At 36.3% G+C, this 21171-nt stretch overlaps 1 long non-coding RNA gene and 1 pseudogene across 3 annotated transcripts in view; both read left to right on the top strand.

Moving 5' to 3' along the window:
* The first annotated feature begins 2777 nt into the window (after positions 1 to 2777).
* The window catches only part of LOC120241078, a 36730-nt gene continuing 18336 nt past the window's right edge, over positions 2778 to 21171 (top strand). For all 3 annotated transcript variants that reach the window (XR_005530827.1, XR_005530826.1, XR_005530828.1), the window contains exons 1-3: positions 2778 to 2808; positions 7015 to 7063; positions 7416 to 7566. This is a non-coding gene — a long non-coding RNA (uncharacterized LOC120241078). The remainder of the gene's footprint in view (positions 2809 to 7014; positions 7064 to 7415; positions 7567 to 21171) is intronic.
* On the top strand, positions 9232 to 9331 carry LOC120241096 (annotated as a pseudogene).

The following is a 21171-nucleotide window of genomic DNA, read 5'->3' as shown; positions in this document are numbered from 1 at the left end:
AACTAGCAATAAGGATATGTTTAACAGATGATGGATAAACAATGTTTGTACAATAGAATACTACTTAGCAGTAAAAATAAACTGACGTATAAACTTAGACTGAAGGTATACTCAAGAAAATAAATGCCTCTGACAGGTATTATGTTTAGTAAAAGAAGTAAGATACACAGCAATGCATAGAGTTTAATTCTTTTAATATCAAGTCCTCTCAGAGCCCAAACTAATCAATGCTGACAGAAACCAGACTAATGGTTACATGGCGTCGGGTTGGGGAGACTGAATGTAAAGGTGTAGAGAAGGAGGTCTGGGTGGCTGTTACATGGACATGTATATTTGTCAAAACTGAACTGTACACTTAAATCTAAGCACATTATTGTATATTTTGTATGTAAAATTTATAGTAAAAGTTGTGGAAAACAGAAAGAACAGGTGGAATAGTTACAAAAGGAGGGCAAATGAAAGAATTGCATATATTTTAAATTTAACAATAAGTGTGAAGAAAATGGAATATTAACTTTATTTTTTTTTAATTTTTTTTATTTTTTTATTTCTAGGAGAGAGAGAGAGACAGCGTGAGCAGGGGAGGGTCAGAGAGAGAGGGAGTCACAGACTGAAACAGGCTCCAGGCTCTGAGCTGGCAGTCAGCACAGAGCCCGACGCGGGGCCCGAACCCACGAACCGCGAGATCATGACTTAAGCGAAAGTCGGACGCTTAACCGACTAAGCCACCCAGGCGCCCCTGGAATATTAACTTTAACACAGAGATACATATACATGAATTGAAATTCTGTATAAAATATTCTTAATGTCCAATTATTGAGATTTTCATCAAAAGTGAAAATTTAAATATTTGACACAAATGGTATGTATGTCAGGGGAAAGGTGAGTAGAGTTAAAATCTTAGAAACTTGTTTTCCAGAAATAAATCTTGTTTTCTACAAAGGCTTTACTTTGGTTTTTACATTTCATGAAACCTACTTCAACAGCAGTCACCAGAAACAGATAATAATAAAAGAAAGAAAAAAATTGGGAGCTTAAATTTCAAACCAGGAGATAAAAATTGTGAAAAATAAAATATGCAAACAAACAAAATGAAGAGGTTATAAGCGAGAAAGAATTGTAATTGTAACTAATACTAATATAGTGATTCCTACAACCCAGGCTGGTTTAATCACTTTACACATATTAACTAACAAAATCCTCACCACACCTTTATGGTTTGATGCCCATCCATATTGCAGAGTGGGAAAGTGTGACATATAATTTCATACAGCTACTAAGTGGCAGATTCAAAACTAGGCAGCTTGGTTACAAAGCCTGTTCTTGAAACCGGTATTTTGTTCTTCTCCAAAAAATGAGGCAGAGGAAACCAAAAAGAGATAGAATGAAAGGAATTCAAAAACAATGACAATTGTAATAAATGCATAATTATGTATGTTAATTATAACTAATGTTACTGGCAAAAACACAGATTTTCAAGGGGGTTTTAAAAGTTAACATGTCTATCCCATTATGAGTGGTACATGTACAGTATGGAAAGCTGAAAGCACAATGAAGGAATAAGATACATAAAGAAAACAGAAACCAAAATAAGTACTGGATAGCTATATTTATATAAAAATATACCTTAAGACAAGACATATGAAGGATAGAGAGGATAACTACATAATAATAAAAAGATTCTATTCACCTGGATGGTATAGGTCTGCAAACTCATATGCATCTTATGAAAGAGCCCATAAATATAATGCAAAAATGAATAAAACTGCTTTTCAGGTTCAGCCCACGCTAACGGTTGAATATATGCTGATGAAGTAATTCAGATAGAAACTTGAGCCCCAGCTTAGGAAAACTTATGTTACCCAATATTTTAACATGTTTTAATATTAATTGTATATAGAAATTACTATCTTGTTTTTATTTTTAATTTTTTAAATTAAAAAAATGTTTATTTTTGAGAGAAAAAGAGAGCACGCGAGCGAGCACAAGTGGGGGAGGGGCAGAAAGAGAGGGAGACAGAGAATCCAAAGCAGGCTCTGTGCTGTCAAAGAGAGAGCTCCATGTGGGGCAAGCTGTGAGATCATGATCTGAGTAGGACTCTTAACCGACTGAGTCACCAGGCTTCCCCCCCAACCAATCTTGTTTTTAATACAGTGATGGATATGTTTGCCAATAAGCTATTTCCTCATTATCATTATTTTCCCTTTAAGTTATATTTATAAGGATGGATTACTGGTTTAGAAGTTGTACACAATGCTCAAGATTCTGATATATATTACCTATATTACTAAATTTACCTCTTGAGAAATCAAACTAATTTATATTCAAATATGGACATATGAGAATTCTTTACATATTTTCATTTTTAAAGGGTTTTAACAATATCATAGATACAATGGAATAATGTATATTATTTTAATTTGATTTCTAGATCATTTAAATAAGATTCTTTTCTTACTAGTCATTTATATATCTAATTTGGAGTCTGTTTTCATGTTTTACCAAATTTTCTGTTAGGGTGATTATGTTCTTTTTGACTTGTAAGAGCTTTCATATATTTAATACATTAAAATTTATTTTTGTATATATATATTTTTTAAATTAAATGTTTTTATTTATTTTTGAGACAGAGACACAGCATGAGCGGGAGAGGGGCAGAGACAGAGAGAGAGAGAGGGAGACACAGAATCTGAAGCAGTCTTCAGGATCTGAGCTGTCAGCACAGAGCCCAACGTGAGGCTCGAACTCATGAACTATGAGATGATGACTTAAGCCGAAGTTGGACACTTAACCAACTGAGACACCCAGGTGCCCCTGTATTTTGTATATATTATTTTAAGTTTTCTGATAACTTGTGTTTGTATTGAAAAAGTTTTTTGTTATTAAGATATTTTTAGTTTGATGTACTCAAATCTATCAGTTTTTTATGTTAGTATTTTTTACTTCATCATGTTGAAATAATATTTTACCATTGCAAGATTATATAATGACTTCCAAGTATTTCTATGCATGCAAATAAATATACATCTAAGTATCTCATATTTAAGTAAAAAAAATCACAACAAAAATTATAGTTAGAATTGGGTAAAATAAAATTATAACTGAGTAAGGTGAAATTACAAGTCAAAACATGTTGAATACAGTACTAACAGTAAATTGAGGGAAGTTGAGAGTTATGAATATTCATTCTAGGAGATAAATAAACCAAAAGAAAGTATAAAAAGGGCAATAAGTAAGCCAAAGATTAGAAACCAATGGCTTAGGACATAAAGATACCACAGATATTTAAAAATTCAATAGTTGTTTTCTTCAAAAGAATAATAAAACAGACAAATCTCTTATAAATGAACAATTAGCAACCAAAGGGGACATAATTACATCGAGGAGAGATTTAAATATAATTAGAGAATACTGTAAGCAACTCAATGTCATTAAATTAGAAAATTTTGATCAAATAGACAAATTTTTAGAAAAATATAAATTTTTATAGAATGTTCAAGAAGAACTAGCAAGCCTACTCTTATACTAGCCAAAGAAATACAATTAGTATCAATGATAATCTCACAAAAAAGTGACCCACCTCAAATTATTTTGTCAGTGAATTCTACAAAACTTTGAAGGAAAAGGTCATTCCACTTTTATTGTATGTCCTCCAGAAAATGGTAAAGAGTGAAAACACATTCCAACTCATTCCACACAACTAGCATAATCTTGAAGCCAATCTCAATTGTGATCCTATATCCAAATCTCCTTAAAACAGCTTAACACAATATTGTTTTCAAAAAAAAAATATATATATAAACTCCCCTGGATGTGCCCATACTTACTCGAAGTATCACTGAATTTTGCAACCAACTGACCGCTACAAGTGGCTAAACTCTGCACCCATTTTTCAAAGATTCCTACATCAGCTGGCTTCTGGCTGGGTTCAACCAGTGGGAGGCAGTGGAGAGGAGACAGAGGGTAGAAGGAAAGGTAAAGCCAGGGTGCTTCTTCCTGGCTTTATTTTGGATGGACTTTCTAGCAGCAACAGACTCTCCTGCGTCTCCAGCTGTCACTAGCTGGCCTTGCCATGACTCTGCTTTCACTGGGGATTCTTCCAGGTGCCTCACTGTCCCATCTGGCTTCTGCATATTCTGTCACCTTTGTAACCAATCCCCTGGTCTAAGCCGTCTCTATTATGACACAAAAAATCAAGTTACATTTTAATGAGGAGTGTAATCACCACATTAACATATTTTAAAAGACATTTATATAATCATCTTCATTAATGTAAAAGTAAATTAATTTAAACCCTGACTCATGTTTAAAATTCTTAGAAAACTAAAGCACTTCTAACTAAATAAAAGATAGCCTACAACATTTCATTCTTAATGGTAAAACCTTAAAAAAATTCCTAGGGAATGTTTCATATCATCATATCTTTTCATCTTTGTATTAGATGCACTAAATTCTACAACTTAAAATGAAAGTAGATGTAGAGGTATAAGAATGAGAAAGAAACAAATCCTCTTATTCACAGAAGACATGTGTCTATAAAGACTATAGGAATTAATCTAATAATTATTATCCATAATAAAGATGTTTGGAAATGAAGCTGGCTAAAGAAATGAGCAGACAAAATTTGTGCAAAACAGGTATGAAAAAAACATGATAATTTTATTAAATTATGTTACAAAACAATCTTAAAAAAGAAATATATGTATATTCATTAATTGGAAGCTTCAGTATTATAAATATTTAATTCTTCCTCAAATTGATCTATAGATTTAACGATATTTTGAAAATATCAAAATTCCAAAAAAACACTATGTGGGACCTTGTAAGTTGATTCTTAAATTTATACAGAGGTTTCAAAGGCCAAAATCTGCCAAGAAACTTCTAACAAAGAATAAGCTGTGTATATATGTATAGGATTGCTTTACTGGGCATCAAGCAGTAGACAGTGTGGTATTGGCTCACGGAGAGAGAAGCTGATCAATGGAAAAACATAGGGAACTTAGAAAAAGATCCATCCATCCATGAAAACTGATGTCCCTTTTCACACCAACTTTGCAATAAAATAGTGAATTTAAGTTCAAGCTTACATTCTGTGGGATTCTATGTCAGTACCTGGGCAGTCTCTAAATCCTCTCAGGGTGGTACTGGCAGACATACTGGGAGTGTATGAGGAAACTCCATATCCTGATTAAGCATCACTTCTGGTAAGAATGAATTACTGGCCCTCTAGAATAGAAGAGGTCTGATATAACAGATTTTACCCCCAAATGGCTGGCTAACCTCCTTGCATTATGATACCACATTGAGAGCTCAGGTGTGGTCTCTGCTGCTGGCAGGGTTGAATATTTAAGAACAACAAAAGGTGGTAGAGCCTGAATGAGGAAAAGCCTTGATGAAAAACAGTCACAGGGCTCATACTTAGCCTCATGTCTGTCATCTTAGCTTCTCCATGTATGGGCCAATTGTGCAAGGACAGATATTGGCCAAGGACAGAGCCTGCCTGATATTTACCTCCAAACTTAACCTATCTAGCTATTCAGTGCTCTCCTTTCCAGTAGGTTTTGACTTCATGGGTCCATCATGTGACTATTTTTCTCTTCTTTGTTTTCAGTTTTTCACTGTGGTTACTTCTAAGCCCTTACCACTCAGCCAAGTCATTGCTTCAGGTCATTTATTCATGTATCTTCTCACTTCAGATTACTTCTCTTCATGCCAAAGTGATGACCCAGTCTACTGTTTGTAGCTCTACAAATAGATTTTTCACCATGATTCTTGGAGGTCATTCCTGATTAGGTCTATAGTTCAAAAATCTCTGTCCCAACATATCAAACTAAATCGCTTTTGAAGCAAGGCATTTTTTCTTCCCTTCCTTTTTTAGGGAATACTCCAGGAGGCCATGGTTGTGCACTGGGGGAAAGCCATCAATGCAACAGATGTTGTTGATATGGGCATCTGTTCTTTTTAATTTTGGGGGCCATCTAGACCTGCTGATGACACATTCTGAATGTATAATTTTTATTGTTTACAGATTATGATTGCATTTGTCCAACCTTATAACTTGAATTTAAGCATACTCAGTTTTTTAGTACTGTAATGTGTTTTTAGTCAATTGATGTCACATGATTAGGCATTTGCCATATACTGGAGCCAGGTAGCATGCTGGGAGCTGGTTCACAAACATGCAGATAACCCTAGTGTTCTCTGCAGTGACTTACCTACTGGAGTTAGCTAGAGGCTTTATACAGTACCTTATCTAACACAGATACCTCTAGCACCACTGGATCTGCCAGGTCATATCAGCTGGACCTGGGCCAAAGTTCTCTCCTGCTCTCTACAATGTTCAAATGTTCAAAACTGACAATGTTTTGAATGGATCAATACATAGATCCAAGCACCAGGTACAAATATGGTATATCCTTCCTCCAAAACCCAAAGAAAACCATCAAACCTGTGGTGGCATCTCTCCCTCAGTGATAAAGGGTAAAAGTTCAACATCTAGACCTTTTCCCTACATGGGTATCAGAGCATGTCCCATATTATTGGAATCATATGAAGAGGCTGAAAGTGGGCAGTATATGAATCTTGTAGGGTACATATATACTCTCTGCTGTATTATCTAATTTTACAGGGCATCTAGATTCTGATGATATCCTCATCAGGTCACCAGTATGATGTGATCAATATGGTGGCCAAGAGGTTTTACAGAATGACAAAATTATCAAAATTTCTATAGAGTATATTGTGACAGAGAGCAAGAGAGTTGACAGCTTTGTGGTGAGACAGTGATTGTATACTGTTATTCTCCCCATGCAAAGGCTAATAGCTTTGATCCTCTACTTATGGATATTAAAAATAATTCTGCATTCAAGTGACTTTCACTATATCAAGAGCCGAAAATCCAAAGTGTCAATATCTCTGATGATCTGTCACATTAGCACAGATTAGAGCAACGATTTGGTTAGGTTTACAGTAATCCACCATTACCAGGCATAATGCATATAATTTTTTTCACAGAGGCCATAAAGATGAATAGAGTAAGAATATAATAGAGGCCCTTTGATTGGTAAGTGATCCAATTCTAGAATTCCATCTTGAATGTAGGCTTTCTAATTGGCTTAGTTTCTGTTGCCATGAAAGCAAAACACAAAACAATTCTTTAAGTGTATGTAGATAATTTGAGAAGTGTTCCTAGGAAGCAGAAATAGGAAGTGGAAAAATTATATATAGAAATAATTCAATTACTAAAAAAGTGCACTAATTAGCTATTTATGGATATACGGGGGTTCATGGATAACGGGGGTTCAAGCCTTCTAGTAGCTCTCTGAGGGACCATATACAACACACACTAGAACTATTTCATGGGTTGTCCCTGATTATGTTTATACCCCACATTTTTGGGGCTTTGTTCTGCACAGTTGAAAAGACTTCTACGGCATTGGAGGAAGCCTGGAGGCTCCAAAGCATAGATCTCAGCAAGGTCTTTGTGTGGGAGCTAGCAACATGCTGCTCCATAAGAATGCAGGCGCAGCCGTGTGGAGATCACGTTGACTGGGTGGCAGCGACATGGTAAGTTACAATCACTTGCAATACTTAGAAACGTATACAAATGTTCTTCTAGTATGATGGCTCCAGAGGGTCTTAGTCCACCATATTGCACAGATGGAATGACAGCTCTAGTTGTCATGCAATATATTTACAAATATTCTGGATCCTTTCTCTATGTAGGCACAGAAGAGGATTATACTTCTCTGCCCTTTCTGAAGTGAGGCAAAGCTATTTGATTTGCTTTGGCCTGTGAACGGTGAGTGAAAATTTGTGCATCACTTCTGGGTGGTAACTTTGAGCCAATGTTTTGGTAGTCATGTTTGCTTCCCATTGCCATGCTGATAGTGTAAGTGTCGATGTGCAGTTTGTCCCTGAGAATACATCCTGCTCTAGCTGATCTGTGCTGGCCATGTCCCTGTGAGAATAAATAAAACTGGTTGAATTAAGCCACTGAAATTTTGAGGTTATGTGAAATGTGAATACATTCCTTGAGATTAGAAAACTATGGCCTGCAGGCTAAATCTGGTCCACTGCCTATTTTGATTAATAAAGTTTTATTGGTACTCAGCCACATCCACTCATATATGTATTATATCTTGTTTCTTTAATTCTACAATGGCAGAATTGAGAATGTCCCTTATGGCTGCCCAAAGCCTAAAATATTTACTATCTGGCCCTTAACCAAAAAGGTTTATTGACTCTGGTATAACTATTCTATCATTATATAAAATGAATAAAAATGTGTGAAATCCAAGATAGCCCCAAATTGGCTAATAATGAGAATAATTATTTGGTTTTCTGAGGCACTGAATTTTGGGGGATTCATTATGCAGCATTATTGTTTCAATAGCTAGTGGATACACTGCATGATTTCAATTTTATAAAGTTCACACATGGATAAAACTCATCAATGGTATTGGGAATCACGGTAGTGGTAACTCTTGGGGGGTTGTGACTGTCGGAGGCCTCAGAGTTGACTGTTTTTATGTTTTAGTTCTTCATTTATGTACAAGTTCTATAAGAGTGTTGTTTTTAGAAATTGATCAAGTTGTTTACTGATGATTTTTAAGTTTTTCTGATGCATGTTATGACTTCAAAAAAGTTAAAAAGGAATGGATAATATTTACATATTATTTATATTGAATGACTTCAAGATATTCTGTCAACAGAAAAATGCAATTTATAGAATTGTCAGTACGGACAGTTTGCAACCATATGTATAAAACCCAAAAGGTAGATATGTATACATAACTGTGGTGTATAAATAAAATATATCTGGAATGATAAATGTACTTGCCTCTAGAGAGGATAATTTGGCATTACGAGGGAAGTTAAAAGTAACTTTTCACTATGGAATAATCCTCTCTCTCTCTCTCTTTTACTGTTTAAAATTAATTTTTTTACCATGTATATAAAATAACTTTTTTTAAAAAATTAACATTTTATTTATTTCTGAGAGAGAGAGACAGTGTAAACAGGGGAGGGCCAGAGAGAGAGGGAGACACAGAACCTGAAACAGGCTACATACTCTGAGCTAGCTGTCAGCACAGAGCCCAATGGGGGGCTGGAACCCACGAACCGTGAGATCATGACCTGAGCTGAAGTTGACCGCCCAACTGACTAAGCCACCCAGGTGCCCCAAACTCTTAAAGGGTTAAAAATATCAAAGCTAAAATTATAATGTGTATTGCTTCTTGGCCTTTTGGGTAAAATCAAATGTAGTATCTGTTCTTACCAATTTAAACTTTTAATGTATATATATCCAGTGCTATTATATATTCCCTTCTATTACATGTTAGTAGTTTCTAATCTTTATTATTACTGTTACTTAAATGACAATGCAGTTAATATCCTTGTTTGTAAATCTTTATGCTTTTTGGATGATTCCTTCAACATAAATTTCCAAAAAAGAAAGTGACTACATCCAGCAATGAATGATTGTCAGATACCCCTGAAAATTGAATGAGTTAATTCCTGACATGGACACTTTTATCTTAGCAGTATCTTCTCCCATTATATAGGTGAAAAAATAGTATTTTAAATTAAAGTCTAAGGTTTGGATAACAACCTATAAAGTTTTAGGAGACTTTTTAAAAACAGAATTTTTTAGATTTATAGTCATTTTGATCTGTATCACTATTTAATGTTTTTTTATAATTAGGTTTTATAGGTCCCTCTTGTTCTTTATACTTATTTATTTAATTTTTGTTAATGTTTTATTTATTTCTGAGAGAGAAAGAGAGAGACAGTGTGAGCAGGGGAGGGTCAGAGAGAGAGGGAGACACTGAATCTGAAATAGGCTCCAGGCTCTGAGCTAGCTGTCAGCACAGGGCCCGACGCAGGCCTGAACCCATGAACCGTGAGATCATGACCTGAGCCGAAGTTGGATGCTTAACTGACTGAGCCACCAAGGCACACCTCTCATCTTGCTTTTTAAGTTAAGAGCACTATTTCAATATGTATGAACCTGAAGGCTGATTTTCCTGATGGGAGAAAGAGTGGAGGTTAAGTAATATTAATTATTATATAAGCTACCTACTCACTTAAGACTCAGTACATTTGATACATACACAGACACACAAAAAGGTGTACAAGTTTTAGGTGTGTTGTGGTTTTACCTACTCTGAACTATATGTCTAAGGGGCTTATTTTCCTCCTGGGTAATTCAATTTTCACAGTAGGTGATGTGAATTTATATAGGAAGAGAATGATATTGTTGTCATTTTCCTGATCAATAATCAAGATTATAAATCTTAATTCTTCTCTAGTGTTTTGCCAATGAACTAGTTTATTTTCTGCCATGCATGTGATCATGCCCTAAGGGGTGTCATGCAATGCCTATCCAATCAAAATATCCAGTATAAAATTCACTGCAGGTTGGGGCACTGGGTGGCTCAGTCAGTTAATTGTCCAACGTAAGCTCAGGTCATGATCTCTCGGTCCGTGGGTTCGAGCCCCGCATTGGGCTCTGTGCTGACAGCTAGCTGGGAGCCTGGAACCTGTTTTAGATTCTTTGTCTCCCTCTCTCTCTGACCTTCCCCTGCTCATGCTGTCTCTCTCTCTCTCTCTGTCAGAAATAAATTAATTAAAAAATTAAAAATATTAAAATTCACTGCAGGTTGTTTTTTGTTTTTCCTGGAGAAACAAAAATTCTCTAGATTTTAATACATTAGCACTGTGGTGACCTCTGTTTAAAAATGTTTGGAAAAGCAATCAGGATGAAGAAAGTATAGCACTTGGATCTCTTTGTGATCATGTTGTTAAGAATTTGATATGTTTCACTTTAGAAGTGAAACAGAACTGAATATTTTCTTCTCTACAACTACTTATAAGCCATCAATGCAAAGGTTATGTTAGTGATTCTCTAACATACTCCTTTTGACAAAAAACTTGCTGGGTGCCTGGGTGGGTCAGTCAGTTAAGTATTGGACTCTTGATATCAGCTCAGGTCATAGTCTTGCTGTTGTGAGATTGAGCCGCACACTGGGCTCCATGTGCTGGGCGAAGAGCCTGCTTGGAATTCTCTCTCTCCTTCTCTCTCTGCCCCTCATCCCCTCTCTTTCTCTCTCAAAATAAACAAACATTTAAATAAACCAACTTCCTGTATGATGTAGGTTAGGTACAAGTAGCTGGTGTACTAACTTAAGAAACTGAGTGCAGGACATAGAATCAAGAATTCTAGGTGTCAGTGCCAATTCCTTCCCGGGGGAATACTGTTAAAATCATCCATCTCTCATAGAGTGCGTTTTCGAAGAAGTATCTCTAACATTTTTTGAGAAAATTTTGAATTTTTTCTTGTTTATAATATGGATACTAAAGTCATTTTTTACATTTACATTATTGACAGGGATATCTGGTGGCAAGGAAAGTTTCCATAGAAGGGTTTTGAAGATGCAAACAAGTAAACATTGTTATACGAAGCTTATATCCTCAGAAAAGATCTCAGTGTTGGGTGTGCTTAAGTCCCCTGTGCATATAAATCAATAGAAGAGAACTGTTTGGGATTCAGAGGAGAGAAGAGATAAAGAAAACATGAATTCATGATCAATTCTAGTTTTCTAGAGTTTTCTAGTAAAAGTCAGGGTCTCAGAATTTTTAAGGCATTTGTTCATGGAGAGACATTAAAAAGTAAAGTCGTTTTTCTCCTATGAGAAATGAAGAAATTGGACAAAATGACTGTTAGGGTACTGTCCTAATATTACATGGATCTTGTACTATTTTGACATCTCTTAAGGTTGTGCTTCACGTGCTGGGATATTTAAGTGCCTTGGCCATCTTCTTTGAGATTTTCTGCTGGCACAAACAAATTAGGCTGTTTGGGCCCAAAGGAGATGACTTGGAAAAGCATGTTAGAAATTGCAGCCTGTGTAATTCCCAGTAGTTTTGAGAAAACCTCACTGCAACAATATTCTTTGACTCAAGCCATAACATCAAATTATAAGTGATTATTTTAGCATAAAACTTTATCTTCTGTTACATAGAGAGATCAACTTGGAAACTCTAAAAGAAACGTTGGTGGGGCTAAAAAGATGCTCAGGCCTGTAATTCTGACACATTATGCATTCCCAATAGACCTACTTCACTCAGATATACCCCTTTAGTAATGCGGGCTATTAGCATCCATTTTCAGATATATCCAACATGGCATCCACATAAGGAGACAGTCTGCTACATTAAGTGGGGTAATTTCAGCTGCTTTAACAAATAATACCTAAACTGCCTGTAGTTCAACCCTGCTGAGGTTTATTTCTTGCTCAAGTAACAGTGGGATGTGGATGTTCGTGGACTATGGAAAACTATGCTCTGTTTTGTGATGTGTGGACCTACACTTTTTACCATATGCAGTCCCCTACTGCCCTTCATGGGCACGGAGTCCTGTGCTTCCTGACAATAGACAAGGGAAAAGAGTAGAGAGAAAGCACAACATTTCTTAACCTTCTTGTGCTGGAAGCAGCACACATATCATTTCTGTTCCTTTTCTATTCAAAATGCAAGGGCAGCTGGGAAATGCAGTCCCTGGCTGGTCCATACTTTCCAGAGGTGGGAAAGCATGAATGTCAATGGCTATCTCTGTCCCATCCAATATATCAGTTAATATTAGGAGGCTTTTGTTAAGCCCATCCTTTAATGTTCAGGTCACTGTGTTTCTTTATTAAGTGGCCACCCACACGTTAGTTTTTACCAAATTCATTAAACCATAAGTGGAATTTCTGGCGGAGGTCTGTCCCAAGATTGACAACAATGTTCCTCCATTTATGACTTGAATGGCTCTCATTACATTCATTATGAAAATAAGAAGTCATGCCAGAAGCAAAGTGGTTATTAGACAAAGCAGTCCTGGATGAATTAATATGAAGACAGTCTTTCCAAGCAGATTATTTCCCTTTTTGATTATTAACTCAAAGTTCCTGTTCAATAATAGACAGAAGAGCACTATCTATGTCATTAGGAGACCTGGCACTAAATCCCTTCCTCGTCTGACCTGTGTCCTCAATGCAAATGAAGACTTTATATTGAATAACCTCCAAATTCTCTTTATACCTGATGGAAATCTATAATATTGCTTGCATACCTTAGGCCTTAGAAATTCTGCTCTTGTCTTGTGGTCACTCACACTGATGGTTTTATTCACACTGGCTCTGCTCATGTCTGACTCTCTTTGCCAGTGTGATCTATCAGCCGCTTCCTAGCTCCCCACAGCTCTGTTGCAGAGCTTTTGATCATGAAACATCCTTTACCTGCCACTATTTCAGTATCTGGAATCTGGCCTATATGCTCAAATTCATAACCAGTTTCTTGAAGGTTTATGTATGAGCTTATGATAACCGAGCCACTTAACCCTTTAAAATATATTCCCCAGGTAAATATCACTCTTTTCTCTTCGAATCTAATTTAATGCCCATGAACGTGATCCATTTGATGGGACCATCTGTTTTTTTCTTCTGCCAAAGACACTCTGCACATTTTGGCAGGTTCCCTATGTGTACTCAATAACTCATGCCAAGTACAGTTGGAATGCTTCATGAGTCCAAACTCTGAAAACAAATGAACCCAGCAGTGTTCATCTGAAACTGATTTTTGATTTGCGGTGAGTCAGGTAGCATGGATCCATACATCTCAAGGTCTGGAAGAGCAGCAAAAAGATACGTTAACATGATAACTATCCCTGGTTGACAATGAGGAAGCTATTTAAATTTATAGAATAGTGATGCTTATGAGATTTTATTCCCAGTGGTCTATGCCTCAGTTTTGAGATTTACAACTTCCATCCACATAAGCACCACTGTGATCTCTTTTGTACACATAACCCTGTGCACACCGAGACACAGCTGTTTGGTTCAGAGGAGGGTGTCTGACTCTTGCTGGTTGAAGCTCAGCCCTTCCAGGAGGTAGGTATATTGAGAACCCAGATGGTGTCTCTAAGAAAAACAGCTTGGGTGTTACAGGTCATCATGAGTCTTGTCATACAGACTAGACAAAGAAAGGTAGCCTGTCTTTTAGTAAGGGGTATAGGGAAGGAGGGAGACAGGGAAAGATGGAAAAGAACAGAAACATAGATATTGAAGACAGAATTCAATATCAATTGTGCTTCTGGTTTTTCCTGAGCCCGATCATATTACTCTGCTTTAATTCCATGAGATATTAGGCAATTTTAAAGATGACTTCCTTTATTTGCATAAGCAAGTCATGTCACTTGCAAATTAAATATTAAAGTGCATCTACAGAAAAAAAATAAAATTTAGTATCCTTCCAATCAATATGAGGCTTGAATCACATATTAATTATTGTTGAAGAATCCAGATTAAAAAAAAAATCAAATTGGAGTTATCTGGAGGTCTGCTCTCATTTAGGATCACTTATTTAAACTGTGGCAGTTTCCATAGTTTACCTGTTTTCTAAGCAGTATGTATTTCCCATATATCCAGATTCTGGAGAGTTGATCATGGAAAATATCTACATATTTAAGATGGACTTTTAATATGTCATTAGATAACAGATTGGGATGAATTTGATTTTTTTATGTTTTAACATTAAATTTTCTCACCAGTCACTTTCTCTTACAAGTTACTCTTATTCAATACTCATTATAGTTCTCACTTGTATAAGAGAAAAACCAACCACAGAAGTCAGCATGAAGTACAAAGAATGTCTGAGAAAGTCTTATTTAAAGCTTTATTTTAAGCTTATTTTTAATGCTGATATTCAATTTGTTCAGAATGTAGAAAAGAATGAGTTAGCCAAAGAGGGAAACATTATTCCTAATTTCTGTCATCAAAAATTTACATCATATCAGTGACAAAGTCTTTTAAAACTTCATTAATTACATAAATAATATACCTTAAAAGAAAGTAAAAGTACTACCAGGGTCTTGGTATTAGCATCTAGGAATAGTGAATGTCAAATGAGGGCAAATATAGCTTATGCATTATATTTGATTAACCTTGATAGTGATTATTATAAACACTGATATATATGTTCACATTTTAATGAACCTGCTAATATTACATCTTTCTTCTGCCTTTTGTTCCATTAAATTTACCTTGTTTTAAGTTGTACAGGCCTTTTAGGGAGCATAGCCTTTTCTTTCCCTTTTTTTTTTTTTTTTTTTTTTTTTACAAATAGTTTATTGTCAAGTTGGTTTCCATATAACACCCCTCCCCCCCCACCCATCAGTCCTCCGTTTGTTCTCATCATTCAAGAGTCTCTCATGGTTTGCCTCTTTCCCCCACCATTTCCCCCCTTATTCTCCCCCATAGGACCATAACCTTTTCTAAGTGAGTTAAGTCAGGAAAGCTTCCACCACTGAGGTGGCAGTGTGATGCAATGAAGGGTCTTTATCTTTTGACGTGGAACTCTGTGTTAAAATTCCAGCTTCAGACATTGCTAAATGTTTGTCTTTGGGAATATCATTTCACCTCCCCAAATCTTATTTTGTTCATCCCTAATACGATGATAAGGAAATTTGACTTGAAATGTGATAGCAGAATTAAAGGCAAGGGCACAAAACTCTAGATGTGCAGTTGGCAGTTCATAAACTGTTGCAATTATTATTCACTAGTGTCCTCAAACAGTGTAGGGATTCTCTGTTTGGACCCAACAAAAGTTTTCATAAATGAATTGGTGCATCCCATTCCTGGTATCCAAGAGGATGACTCCTTCAGAGCAAATGGAAGAAACTTTTTCTCCTTTTCTGGGTATTTCCATGGAATCGGTGATTTGCATAGGAGCAGAGATCTTGCTATGGGCACAATTCACTGTGTGAGCAGCGGATGTGGAGAAGGAGCCCTTCTCACCTCTGTGACATGACAGAAGGCTTAATCAAAAAAGTTCCCACCCTCTGCTCTTCTGTAGAGATTTGCTGAAAAATCACCCAAATACTTTGTGTTCTTTCGATAATACACTGTCAGCAGGGTTGAATTCTTCAATTTATTAACTGTTTTGACCACCTATTGCTACATATATGTTAATGAGAAAGTGTCTTAGTCCATTCAGGCTGCTGTAAGAGAATACCATACACTTGGTGGCTCATAAACAACAGAAATGCATGTCTCACAGTTCTGGAGGCTGGGAAGTCCAATCTGGCAGATTTATGTGTGATGACAGCCCACTTCCTGGTTCATAGATGACAGTCTTTTCATTGTGTCCTCACATGGTAGAATGTGATAGGGTGAGGGAGCTCTGTGGGACCTCTTTTATAATGGCACTAATCCCATTCAGGAGGGCTCTGTCCTAATATCTCCCAAAGGCCCTACCTCCTAATCATTTCAGAGCTTAGGGTTTCAACATATGAGTTTTGAGGGGACACAAATATTCTGTCAACAGTAGGAAGGTAACAAGATAGTTGTTAGCTTTTTCCCCCACCTCTCAAAAATGAAACAGAAAACCGTATTTCCATTTGGTCAAACAATCAGAAAGTAGAAAAATGCATATGAATTTTTAAAGGAGATTTTCTTGTTCTCTAATTTTTCTTGCTAAAAAAATGATGTTAAAAAGAAAAGCACACTCCACATTGATGAATGAAAATAGCCTTCGAATGATGGATTAGAAAATGTATTGCATTCATTCCATAAAAAAAGTCTCATGGTAGAAAATAAATTTGCTCAATACCAAGGCTTTCAATTATTATCAAATAAAACATTTGAGTCATGTCTTTCACTATTAAAGTCAAGAAAGGCATGAGTGTCTTGTTTATTGTGATTCATAGAGAGTTTAGCAGATTTTCATGATGGCTGGCTTTATTCAAATTTATCATTGAGCATTCAAAAACAATTTTCAAAGCAAATTTTCTATTTCTTGCTATATAAATCAGTACAAACAAACCATCATGATTTTTAAGGGTTCAAACATTCATTATACATATCTATTCTGCTCATGTTGTAATTTTACTATTCCTTACAGAATTAACCCTTATTTTGCTTAAAGTATGTCAACTTAGAACAGTGACAGGCACATAGTAGGCACTCCAAACTATTTCTTGACTGAAATGTATCTTTAAGCTAGAAATGTGTATTTTGATCTTCAGTATTTGAAAACCTATGTTTTTCTCCACAGATTTTATCAATTGACTCAGTTAGGATTATTTACTATCTGTTTCACTAGGTTCCCACTAAAAGGACAGTGCACAAAGTTAGATGTAATGAAGAGACAGACAGAATGATTGGGTTTGCATATTGTTTCTCAAGTAGTATGCACCAGTGTAAAATACCATGATACTTAATTTTTTTCTATTAACATATCAAATTTTATATTAGGTGAATTATTTTTTAGTTTTTAATTTAAAAAAATTTTAAATTGCATTTATTGTTTTAGGGTGGAACATTTTTATTTATTATTATTTTTAAATATAATTTATTATCAAATTGGCTTACATACAACACCCAGTGCTATTCCCAACAAGTGCCCTCCTCAGTGCCCAACACTCACTTTACCAGCTCCCCCACCCCCATCAACCCTCAGTTTGTTCTCTGTATTTAAGAGTCTCTTGTGGTTTGCCTCCCTCTCTCTCTGTTTGTAACTATTTTTCCCCCTTCCTTTCCCCCATGGTCTTCTGTTAAGTTTCTCAAGATCTATATATGAGTGAAAACATATGGTATCTGTCCTTCTCTGACTGACTTATTTCACTCAGCATAATTTTATTAGGTGAATTATTTACTGGACTTTAAAAAATTCATCTTTACCAAATCACACAATTGTAGGATATATATATCATTCATTTCTTCCTTATATAGCCTACCAATTACTTTTCTACTTTGCTGAACTTTCCTTTTACTATTTTTTTTTTTCACTTCTTTTACTTACACAACATTAGGTCATGTTTCATTTAGTGTAAAAAACCTCCCTCTCCTCCAACAATTTAAGAATCTTGAGGATATCAATATGCTCCATTAAAATTTACCAACAGTTGACTTATTTGCCATTAGTAATTCAGTAGTGTGTCATTATAACAATGCAGAGGCATGAAAAAAATAAAATATTTAAAAGGCAATTTTTTATCATGATAAGAGCTCTTCAAATGCATATTCACATGGTCATTTTACCCTTTGCTTCACTGCATGGAGATTTGAGGCATTAAAAAAAAAATAGCAACAGGCAGCAGAAATAAATTTACATTTTGTGTAGGAAAGAGGCACTTTGTAGAGGCACTGTCCTTGGAAGGTATTCATTCTTATCAAAAGGATAGATCAGGGTAAATTGTTCCTTGTAGTATGTGACAACTGAGGTACAAATGAAACATCAGGATGTGACTATCATGGTAAAGAAGGCAGATGGTCTAGTGAAAACACCCTTGCTCAGTGACCAGAGCTGTGGTTCTTAAGTTTTACAGGTCTTTTAAAAACTTTTTACTTTATTTTATTTTTAAGTTTTACAAGCCTTATGTCAACAAATCACTATATCGAAGAATCTTGGTTCCACCATGAAAGAAATCTTTTGCTTTTTTTTTTTTTAGATTAGCATAATTAGTTATGTGATTTTTGTCCATTGTCTCAATAATGGTTATGTTAATTCTGCCATACCTAGTTTACTTTTGTTTACTATTACACGTTCATGTTCCATAACTGGAGAATCACTGTTAAGAGACATGCTGGGTCCTAAGGACTGAATATCCCAAATTCCACATTGATGATGCCAACTGATTAAACAGCAAGCAAAGCCCTGAGAAAGTAGATTTAAATGGAATTACAAGAAGCATTAATTCAATGTGGGGAAATGAAGGCCACACAGATTGATGCAGTGTACCAAAAATAAAGTGTGAAAGATTAAAAGAATAATTCAGATTTTCCTAACTACAGACAATTGTGTCCTTATAGGCAGTCCAAATATCAAAAGACAATAGATGAAGTAGGCACATTAATAGTAATAACATAGCAGTAACTGTAACAGCAGTAATTGTGAAAGCAAGAAGCCCTAGACACTAGGATTCTGGTGTTTATAAAGGCATAGAGCATCTGAGTACATTTTATGGTCAGGATATTTCTGGAAACCCTATGAGAAGATATCCAACAAGACAGTGGCAGGTGGGACCCGAGGGGACCAGGACAGAGACTCTCTCTCCCATTTACAGTGACAGATTTTATGAACCTTCAGAATGTGTCTGTCATAGGCCATTCAAGGAGAGTCACATCTATGAATTTCTTTTGAGTTCAAATTTAGTTTTTAGTAAGACTATATGCACCACAGGGGTGCCTGGGTGGCTTAGTGGGTTAAGCGTCTGACTTTCGCTTAGGTCATGATCTCGCGGTTTGTGGGTTTGAGCCCTGCGTCGGGCTCTGTGCTGACTGCCAGCTCAGAGCCTGGAGCCTGTCTTTGGATTCTGTGTCTCCCTCTCTCTCTGACCTTCCCCTTCTCACACTTTCTCTGTCTCTCTGTCTCTCTCTCAGAAATAAATAAAACGGTAAAATAATTTTTTTAAATGTGTGCTATTCTTAATTTTATTCATCCAGAAAGCTGAGGTCCAGTGAGGTTAAGTGACGTGCTCAAGGTCACAGAGTCAGGAGGCAGGAGAACCGGGAGGTGGACCGGTTGTGCAGGAGACTGAGCACGACGTAATCCATGTTGCCGGTGTTCCCCTGGNCTCCCTCTCTCTCTGACCCTCCCCTGCTCACGCTGTCTCTCTCTTTCTCCTAGAAATAAATAAAACATTAAAAAAAATTAAAAAAAAAGACTATATGCACCACAGGGTTGATTTTTTTTTTTTTTTTTTTAAATCTAGGTCTTTGGCGAGTAAAACTTTAAAAATATCCACTTAGTGCACCTGGTTGGCTCAATCAATTGAGAATATGACTCTTGATTTTGGTTCAGTTCATGATCCTGGGGTTTTGGGATTAAACCCCATGTCGGGCTCTGCTAGCAGTGCAGAACCTGCTTGGGATTCTCTCTCTTTTCTCTTTCTGCGTCTCCCTTGCTCGCTCTTGCTCTCTCTCAAAATAAATAAATAAACAAGAAATATCTATTTAGAAGTAAGAATATAAATGATCAAACTCAGATGGATTCAACTGGTTACATGTTAATGATCTAGAAACTTAAGCAATGATCTAGAAACTTTTGCTGATTCTTCAGTCTACATGTTAGAGCTGGAATAGGAAGGTTTGGGGTATATGTCCCTGCCTTATGCTGCTAGACATATGTGCAACTAGAGTAGCTTTGTTGGTTTATATATATATATATATATTTATATATATATATATATATATTTGCATAGATTTGTGTTATTTCACAGGAGAGCCACAGTACACACACACGCAAGCACACACACACACACACACGCACACATACACTCACGATCCTATCTATATCAGTACCCGCTAAGACCATTTCTTCTCCCTCCTCCTTTATGTTCCTGTTCACAAGAGGAAATTAAAAAAGTCATGCAGCATAAAGTAACATCACTTGTTAATCTCTTCCCAAATCTGGAATCAGTCTAGAAAATCCAAGAGGAAGTTCAACTCAGCCGTAGTCTATTTGCAGAAAATCTACCCCATGTGACTTCCCCACCCCACCACTGCAGATCTCTTATGTATTCTTTATAATGAATCCACTGAACTTTAATTAATATGAAAAATTCAGGTTTTCATCTGACTTAAACGTGACTGACATCACCCTGCCACTAAATGTGAAACAAAGTGCAGGCATGGTGAAAATACAGCCTGAAACCTGCTGCCTGCCACAGTTCTATTTTCCCACTGCCAAGTCATGGTTAGCATTCCCATGAGGCATGACCCCAAAAGGGTCGATGAGATAAAAGAGAGGAAGACTCTTTAGAATGGAACACACACACAGGGACACACATACACCTGCCATTTGCCGCCCCACTACCTTTCTGCTCATATGCAGTGAATCGTTCAGAGTAGGCACAACTCTTGGAGGGGAACTGTGTGACAAAGGCCACTTTCTGATCAGATCCTCGCCACTAGCCTTCTGCTTGCCCGAACCAGGCTGCTGCCATGTTCATGTATTCTGCTTACACCTTGTATGGTATATGTGCCCTGATGTCACATAGCCCCTTTGCAGGGCTGCCAGTAATCCTACATCTCACTTCCTCCACAGAACCTAGTATGCTGACATAGCAATATATGAACACCTAAAACATTGACTGGAAGAGCAACATTAACACAATTTTTACTTCAA

This window comes from Hyaena hyaena, unplaced genomic scaffold, assembly GCF_003009895.1.
Source record: "Hyaena hyaena isolate Hyena2069 unplaced genomic scaffold, ASM300989v1 scaffold_276, whole genome shotgun sequence".
Taxonomy (NCBI): domain Eukaryota; kingdom Metazoa; phylum Chordata; class Mammalia; order Carnivora; family Hyaenidae; genus Hyaena; species Hyaena hyaena.
This window is presented reverse-complemented; position numbering and strand designations above follow the sequence as displayed.